We start from the raw sequence: 10359 nt of genomic DNA, 5'->3' as shown, positions 1-10359 counted from the left end.
CCCAACCGATATGGGTTTTTGAGGGCCGATGCCGATACTGATATTAGGGAGTAAAAAAAGGCTGATCAAAGGCCGTGTATATTATAGTACAGTACCAGTCAAAAGTTTGGACACTTTCCCATTCGTGTGTTGAAACACTTATAATGATGTGACAAAGATATGTAATGCAGGCAGGGTATTTAACAATTTAACAATAAACTTATCCAAAATGAGTCTGACATCAGTGCACTGAACAGTAAAGTTTAAGTTTATTCAACTGTATTTCAGTTCAATTCTATTCAACTTTATTGCATTGAAGTTTATTTCACTTCGGAGCATTCAGGCAGATTTGTGCTAGCCACTGTCTTCACACACAGACGAAACTTACTAGAGAAGTGTGACATAATATACCTCTGTAAATAAATACAATTTAAATTCATGTCTCGCGCACTTTAATGCCCTTTGGATGTAACATGTACGTTCCCTTCGAACTGGAATCATGGCAGAATATCCTGTGATGTCCACTTCGCAGGGCACATATGGTCGAATAGAACAAACCTCTGAAGTGATAAGAGAAACATACAAAATGTGCAGAGGAGGGGGTCACGAGGAACAGGATTAAGAACCACTGCTTAATAGCATTGCGTCTCACCAACTAGTTGACAGCGTAGCGCTAAATCACCATTCAACAGACAAGCCACCACCACACAAACTAGTTAGCAACTTACCGTTAAGACAACGCTTGACTCTGAGTCGTGAAGACACCGCTTGCATGCTGCTGCCTGAACACTTAAGTGAAAGGGTTGGCTGGCACCTTGCAAACACGGCAGCAAATCTCCACCGAATTCGGGGGATCCCCTCAGCTCGAGGAGCCCTCTCAAACGGCTCCCCTCGGGAACACCAGATCGGTCGGTGCCGACTACGACTTTGACCGGCCATAACTCCCGGACCCCGGGGGCTATCGACACGGGGGTGGTCTCATTCGAAAGGGGGCCTCAAGACGTACACTCAATTCAGCATTAGAGAGGGCTCCTTGTGCTGAAGGGATCCCCCGAATTTGGTGTGGATCCGCCGCACTGTTACAGAGATATGTCCATTCAAATGTTCAATGGTATTCCATACACTTAAGCTTTAATGCATTAAGATCGCCAGTAGCAAACAATGGAGCACGCTCTGCTGGACAAACTACATAATTACACCATTTACAAGCATTGTATCTTCGTTTTATGTTCATATCGGTGGCATATCTGTGGCATATATGCCGATGCCGATATATCTGCGACAGGCTCATATCGGCCGATAAAATTGGCAGACACATTATATGATCACATTATAGACACATTTTTTAAAATAAAAACATTTAGTTTAAAAAAAAGATTATATATTTTATCTGATTACTTGCATCTCGTGTGGCAGGAAACTGTGAACGTGATTGTGTCGTTAAATTATTGAAATACGTTAAAGTAAATTTTTTACATCATAGGGGTTTGGCTGATGTTTAGGATACCCTGATCTATGCTAACATAACATCCAACATATGCATAACATCCTAGTTGACAAACCATAAAAGACAATTTACCCCAAAATTTTAATAATATTACAATTGCTATTTGTCTTTGCTATTCATTTTTCTTTTCATTTTTCTTGCTATTCATTTTTCCTTCCCTTTGACACTGATCATATAACAATAGTGTTACTTCTTTAAAACAGCTATTTTAGCTTCTACTTGTCTACAGAACTTATTAAAATGTTATAGCATATAAAACCCAATTCCCATCCAATGTATCATGATCAACCTGCTAGTTGTTTTTCCCCAATATTATGAGGTCCAATTAGGGTCCAATCTGGGAAGCCATTCAACGGACAGAAGGACCTTAGTTCCAACTAATTGAGCACCTTTAAACTTCTCTGATGTTGTTTTTGTTTGAAAGTTCCCTGACATGATGTGAGGCCAGCGCATGCCCCTCATTAACTTTGTGGACCCTGCCAAGCATCTGCTCGGTTTGCCGCAAGCCCAAGCTCTGTGCTCCATAACACGAAATGACTCTGGCCACTGCCCGCTCTGAAGAGTTGCCACCTCCTGTGACCAAACCAAACTGGACCCTCCAACAACAGGGGGTGTTTGGCCGGTCTGGTGTCTGTTCCACCTTCTCCTCATCTGCCATCTGTTTCGGACTGCGGCCACACGCTCCAGCAGCCTGCCAACCTTGCCAGAACCTCACTGCCATTCATACACATCAGCTTTGATTCCCTTTGTTGCTCCTAACTGTACTACTGAGTGGCTGACATTTGTTCTGGAATAAAAGAGGTCCTTGTATATTTACTCAAGGGTGGGGCCAGGGTGCAGCTGAGGGAGTGAGACACTGGACTTGTGTTTGTTTTATGTTTGTTTACCAGCACTTCAGACTAGTGTGCATCCCCCATCCGACACTTACAACTAGTGTATCTGTATCATTCTGCCAATGCCCTCTCAACCAGAGATGCACTTCAGCAATTATTCTATTCATGCACGGTTCAAAGGCTGCCATCTCTGTAAACAAGGCTGGCGGACAAGATGACTAGATAACTTGTGTCTTGAACCATTTATCGCTGACTGTAATGGCCATTAGCACACAAAATGTGGCTGAAGGATTGTTTGTTTTCCACATGGTCGGGCAAACACTGAATGGATCCAAAACTTGGTAGACAGATAGCAAAGACTTTATGCGCATGAGCAATACTCCAATATATTTATATCATTAGTGGTTTTTGCCAAGTCAAGCATCACCATACTGTCACTTTTATGTAGGTTAGGGGTTTGAACGAAATTTGGCACAAAACTCGTTCATTTGTTCTATGGTTGTTGCAGAGAGGTGAGCAATTAACCTTCCAAGTGATTGGACTTTACATATAAATGATAAAATCAAAAGGAAAATCGTATTGTTTTTTTGTTTTTTTTTTATAGAAGGACCTAATTTTGATAATTGATTAGTTGGGCGATTATTTTTTCAATTAATCGGATAAAAAGCCTCTTTTTTTAATTGACAAAACACGCTATTCCACATCCTGCCCAATGCTGTCCTTCAAACAAATGTGCTAACTGAATGCTATGAAAACATACTGTATGGTGAATATATCTCTATGCTATACATTATGTGTAAAAGAGTTATAAAGCACAGTTTAAATAAACAATTGGACAAAGGACAGTTTACCTCCCTATATTAAAATGGAAATAATGATGAAGATAGTAAAGAAAAACACAAACTCAGTGTTAACAGATTAGAGGAATGTTCTGCAGGAACACACACATTCACTCTGAACACAGTAACCTGTTACTGTCATTTCTTTATTCTGTAAATGTAAGAAGCATCTTACATTTATATTCAATCACTCTCTGTTATCCCTTTAAAGTTACTATCATAAAATACTTGAATTACATGTTGACTTTTAAGCCTAAATTTAATGTCCAATAACAGATATATCAGGAAAAATTAATATTATTGTGCTGAATATTCATTTTCTCCCTCTTTACTGCGTTCAGTCTGTTTGATGTGCATGCGTGCCGCATGCGCCGGTGCTCGTTCAGTGAAGTCTGAAGCTTAATGCAAACCTGTCAGGATGAGCCTTCATGCAAAATAGAAACATTCACGTAACTATTTACAGAAAAGGATATTACCATAAAATGCAGTTTATGCGCTGAGGAAACAGCACATGCATCTGTCAAAGCGCCTGACAGGTCAAGCCATGTTAAACATTACACTAATGTATTAGCTTGAAGTTTAAGATAAAGCATACTCATGTTTCGGGCAGCTTGGATCACACATCTTTCCTGCAGCAGCTCACTCTGTTTCATCCGCTATTTTTAGATGCATTTCGTCCTTAGAAATGCTTTATTCACTGCTGTAATTTGACGTGACTGGCGGAGTGACGGAGTGAAGGAAACATGCATGAATGAGAAAATAAAGAGTGGGATGCACTTGATAGAGTTAAAGGTGACCTATTATCACTTTTATAACGTGTTTGAACACAGTTGTGTGGCCGCAGTGTGTGAAAACAACCAGACTATATTTGTAAAAATTCACAAATTTTTTAATAATCTCAATAAATCATAAATGGTCTCTCCAAACGAGCAGTTCCAGATTTGTCCCTACGTTGACGTCATCGTAGGGAAAAAGTCCTTCCCATCTGTGATGCTCTCTGCCCTATTAGCATAGACACAGCTCTGAGTGAGAAGCAGCAGTCTGCCATTACTGTTTTCTTGCTGTAACTGCTGGAGATCCAATGTCAGCGCCAAAGAGGCATTACAAGTGGCGTGTGTTGGGATGCACCAACGAGTATAGGAGTCTCCACAGACCGCTGAGGACACGGGGGTTAAATTTAATTTTCGAAGGAAATGTCCTGGGTTATGTTTGTGCTAATCATTTTACGCCGGACTGCCTCACAAACGAGGGTCAATTCAGAGCAGGAGTTGTGCAAAGGTTGCTTCTGAAAGAGGGATCGATACCAACGCTTCATGCGCGAACGTCAGACAAAGTTATCACGTGGCATATTTTCATCTGACTGCACGCGCTTCGGATGACAGTCAGCGTGAGAAGCGAGCAGAGAAAAGGTACTCCTCTCAGAAAACGTACAAATAAAGGTAATTAAAGCTAGCTAGACGAGGGCTTAATGAACAAATTTTTGCCAGTAGCTCAAAATTAGCCCGTGAGCATTCTGACTAATTTTGCCAGCACGGGTCACAAATGTGTTTTTTCCAAATGGACCCGATAAGACCCGATCTCTATAATGTACTTGCGCGTTGGTGTTAAGTGCATTTTTGAGAAACACACGTAGAAAAAGGAACATACGTTTGAAACCTTGCACACAGAAATCCATCTTATAGATATGAGATATAGAATATAGATTTCTTTTTTGTGTGCAGAATCCCTTCGCCGGAGATGAGGTAAATAACATTGCAGAGCAGACAACACTAGCGAATCCATGATTTATTAGGCTAACATTTTTATCGAGCTATCACGTTTATTTTTTCCAATTCACTGGTCACAATTGAAAGCCGAACTCAAAAATAACTTGTATCCATCAGGCTGGCAATAATATAAAATAATAATAAATTAAACAAATGTTAAATAAATCAAAGTAATGGAGAAGCGGCCAAATCAGTAAGCAGGACACCGGGATTTTTCTTTACTGACTGCAGGGCTGCAGGCTGTGCACACGTTAATGCAGTTTACGTTCAGGTCAAGTCGGGTTCGAAAATAAATGCAGTCGGGTCAGGTCGGACTCGGGTCTAATTTCATCGGGTCTGTCTCAGGTCAGGTTTTTCTTTTAAAAAAATAAAATAAAATAATGCACGTTGGGTTTCGGTAAGAAGTGATTCGGGTCAGGTACAGATTTTAGGACCCGAGAAGACCTCTAGATATTCAAATAAAAAATATCGATACTAGGGTGTGTTTTTTACCAGTGATATTGTTTAATTAACAAAAAATTAATGCGTACAATATGCATTGAATTGGACGAATAACCTGTAGGGATGCACCGAATGTTCGGCAACCAAAATTATGCCGAATAAATTGTACCGAACAATGACGTGAAGCGATCAAATAGCAACCAGCATAGAGTGAGAGGCGCTCACTATTTATAATGCAACAAACATGCCAGCAGTGTGGAGGCATTTAAAACTGTCCGAGAAAGACGCAAAAATCATTACAAGCACTGACAGCGAGAGACTTTTTAGTACTGCATCTCATGTCTTCGATGAGAAGAGGAAGGGGTGATTGTTGCAGGTTACTGTATGATGATTGAAATCACGAAATGGCCTTAAACAATTAGTAAATAAACTGCAGAACGTTATGTTTTCTAATACACGCACAAATTGCATGTATTCTAACTCGCGGCGCTATCTGCTTGTTAACCAGGGTCCAAAGCGCAAGGAAAATCTGCACTGAAACAGTGTTACTCGTCAGTTGCTCAGTCTCATTTTTATGATTTTTTACAAGGCATGTGACAATGCGTTACGTGTGACGTTTTCGTAATGAGACTCATTTATAAATCTGCTGTTGTCAACAAAAAGAAGCATTGCGGTTTTCCTGCGCGTTTCCGCCAAATTAAAAGTTGAGAAAAAGCAAGAACTCCATCAACATTTATAAATGTTAGTATTGTAATTTTACTGTTGTTCTGTAAAATTAAATAAAAGACAATAATATCGATAATAATTACAACAGCTCTGTTAATACATTTATTATAACATATTCACACATAGTGTTCAAATAGGGATCTGTAATATTTTCTAATGTTTTAAAAGAAGTCTCTTCTGCTCAGCAAGGCTGCTTTTATTTGTACAGTAAAAAATACATGCCGGATTCAAGAAGGGGGTCTGATGGCCAAAAAAATATTATTTTACTAACTTATTCATTTTAAGTTAAATTGTGCTTTGTTGGTATAATGTCTGCTAGAATGTTAAAAATGTTCAGTCTTAAATATTTTTAAATTGTTGTTTTTTTTAATTGATTTTTTTTACTTTGAAAAGCAAGACAAAACAGTAAAAGCACATCCAGAACAATGCTCATCAGAGAACAGAAAAAACGGTAACACTTTATTTTAAGGTCCAATTCTCACTGTTAACTAGTAACGTACTAGCATGCATTTTACTAGCATATTGGCTGTTTATTTACTTATAGGCACATATTAATGCCTTTTTCTCTATGACCATGTTCTAGATCCCTTAACCCGACCCAATACTTAAACTTAACAACTACCTTACTAGCTATTAATAAGCAGCAAATTAGGAGTTTATTAGAGGAAAACTCTTAGTTAAAGCTGCAGTCCGTAACTTTTTTTGGTTAAAAAAGATCCGAAATCAATATTTGAGCAAGTACATAACCAGCCAGTGTTCAAAACTATCGCCTTACTTTAGCCCGAGCGTCATTACGTCACGTCTGTAAACATAAAGAAGTTGTCCCGGCTACTAAGCTATCGCATGTGAGGATCCTGCAGGTGGCGGAACGTTTATAGCCCTTTCTCACAGCAGCTAGTATAATTAAATGTACCATTCTGATGGCGGATTGTAATCCAGAAAGGATTATGTGTTTATGAAACCCATGTGAATTAAATTGAAGTATATTCCAGTTTAAAATGTGCTTCTGATTACAGATAGCCTGGGATTACACACAATTTGTATTTTAAAGACAACCAGTTTGAAGGGAGCATAGTTTGCTTTTTGGGTTAAAAGAATTTCTTAATATGAAATTCGAATGGTATGACAATTAGAGATTAGACTGTACAGAAATTGAAATCTACACGCTAATACACACTATACTCATAGTCAAGCAATGCTGATGTTGTTAACATTAATAATTTCAGAATAAAGTATAACAATAATAATCATTTGCACGGTGATATGAGCTAACTGATATTTAGATTAAATCACCATTGGAGATGGCGACAAAGAGGCAAAACTTACGGACTGCAGCTTTAATAGTGAATATGTGTTCCCTATTCTAAAGTGTTACCAAAAAAACATAGATGTTTGAGTTTCACAATAAACCAATTGAAATTGTAGCCTACATAGTTTGTGCAGTTAAGTTCATATCGATCATGTTCTATTCTGTAATGTTAATATAAATCATACACTCTCAGAATAAAAAGATTGCATTTTATACATGCAACAGCCTTTCACTGGCTGTCCCTAATGAAAATGAACCATGGTTTTACTAAAGTGGCCGTAGTTCAACTATAGTATTTGTAGATTTCTGTGGTTACCACTACAGTAAACATATTTTAACCATGTGTAAACAAAAATATGATCTAATAAGTTGCAATTAAGGCTTATTAAATGTTAAAATGCATTTCAAATATAAAGTTAAGTGGGTATCATTACCCATTTTACACTTAGTAATTTAATAATTTCATAATTTAAAAGTTCAGTTTAGAAGTATTGCATTCGAATCGGTATAGACAATACTGGCCTTTAACAGTATCAGTATAATATCAAAAACAAAATAAGTGGTATTGTCCATCCCTAGTGTTAAATAAACGTAAACAGTTGGGTGAAAACCGGATGTGTATCAGTATATTGGATCCGTGCAGTTGGTCTTAAAGGGACAGCAGTCTAATTTACCTGTTGCTGTCTGTCATTATTAATGTTAATCACCCACTGCACTTGAATGAATCACTGGATTTTTAATAAGAATCAGTTCATGTTTCATTGATACAGTGAATAATATGCAGTGTTTTATTTATACACTTTATTCTGTTTCTGTAATATTTCTTACTACATGTTAAATAAACCTAGCCTACTGTAGCTGTATAAATTACATTTTTATTTCATATTTATTTGTTCTATTGTGTTTGTAATTTGCTTCTTTGTCTTATTTTTAATAACAAAAATAAAATAAAAATAGCTATATCGAGATATACAGTCAAACCAAAAATTATTCAGACACCAGATATAATTTTTGATATTTTTTACTAGTGGTTGCAGGACACTATATTTCATTCATGTAAGTGAGCATAGCAAAATAAAGTAAACTGTGACATATTATACCCAAAAATTCTTCATACAGTGGACTACCAGTAAAATTTATAAAAATTTGGGACCAAAAATTATTCAGACACTTTGACCTGACCATGTTTTCCTTAATTGTTATCTGACATTATCAAGATGAATTTGTTCTGACACAGTTTAACTCCGAGTTCTTATCATATTTTATTACTATTTTCTAAACTACAGCGAATAAACTGTGATAATGTGTGAAATGTTGAAGGTGTCTGAATACATTTTGGTTTGACTGTATATCATTATAGTGAAATAAAATGTATCATACCATGAAATAAGATTTTGGTCATATCGCCCACCCCTAACATTCATTGTCGATTATTTTCATTATCGATTATTTTATCGATTAGTTGTTGCAGCCATAATAATATCTTAATTGTTGTTTTAAAGTAGTATACAACAGTACAACGAACAAGAAGTCAATATTCGGTGAGTTACATTTTAGACACAATATTGTCTGTTTTTTTTTTTCTGTTTCGTCAACGAAAGTTGTTCCAAACAAAGCCAGAGCAGAACATTTGTGTGTCTCAGAGCAACACTGCAGTGTTTCGGCTCTGAATGATTCTGTTTTTGGATGAATAATGTGAGTCAATTATTCAATGATCCATTCATAAAGACAGTCACTTGATTCGTTTCTAAATAAATCAGACATTTTAAACGAATTGTTTGAATGAATGATTCAATTAATCACTCATTAAGACAGTGACATGCTGCTACTTCTGGCAGTTGTAGTGTAATATTTATTTATTCATGACAGGTCTAAACAAGCCAAGGTACCTGAAAAAACACTGAGCAATTGTTTTTATTATTGTTATCAAAATAATATTAATAATAATAAAATATTCGAGATATAAATTGTTGGTGACTACATAGCAACTAGGGTTGCAAAGGGGTGGACATTTTTTGGTACATTTCTGGAAACTTTCCAAAAATTTACAAAATTTTCTGAAAGTTAGCAAAAAAAATGCTTTCCAAAAATTATGGAAAGTTTTCAGAAATTTACCAGGAAAATGTCCACCCCTTTGCAACCCTAATAGCAACACCCAAGCAACTGCATAGCATACCCTGACAACCATCCATAACATCCTAGCATCATGGAGTTGACTGCATGGGCAATTAGTTGTAAAAATTTACTTTGAAGAATCACTAAGAGAAGTGACTTGTTTTCAGTGGTGTAATGTAACGAAGCAATACTTCGTTACAGTACTTAAGTATTTTTTGGGAGTATCTGTACATTACTTGAGTTTTTATATTTCAGCCAACTTTTACTTTTACTCCACTACATTTCCTAATTAAAATGTATATTTTTACTCCGATACATTTCCCCGAAGCATATTCGTTACTTACTACAAAATAGTCAGAAGTCAGAAGAACACGGACTGCAGGAAAGCATGTTTGACGAATCAGTGGTCTGGCGCTTGCAAGTTAGACTCGTGCTCATGTGCAAACAAGTGTGCGCACAACCGCGGATGATTCATTTTCCACTCAAGTCGAGTCTGGGGTGTGCGATACAGCATCGTCTGCAATATGGTAAGTATTGCTGTAATGATGTGCGATCTGACATTATCAAGTAGGCTATATCAGCCGATTTTCTGTAGATTTCAGCACAAACACATTTAATAATCATTTTATACAAGTTCAATAAAGCAATAAGTGACTTACATTTTAGACATAATATTGCTTGTTTTTGCTCAATTTTGCCAAGGAAAATAGTTCCAAAAAAAAGATCACAGCACTGTTTTGCGTCTCTGAGCAATGGACCGTGTTTAGTAATTGAATGAATCAGCTTTTTGAACGAATCGGTTGAATAAATTATTCAGTGATTCACTCATTAACACAGTCAAATG

Source organism: Sinocyclocheilus anshuiensis, unplaced genomic scaffold, assembly GCF_001515605.1.
Source record: "Sinocyclocheilus anshuiensis isolate Anshui unplaced genomic scaffold, SAMN03320099.WGS_v1.1 scaffold773, whole genome shotgun sequence".
In the NCBI taxonomy this organism is placed as follows: Eukaryota; Metazoa; Chordata; class Actinopteri; order Cypriniformes; family Cyprinidae; genus Sinocyclocheilus; species Sinocyclocheilus anshuiensis.
This window is presented reverse-complemented; position numbering follows the sequence as displayed.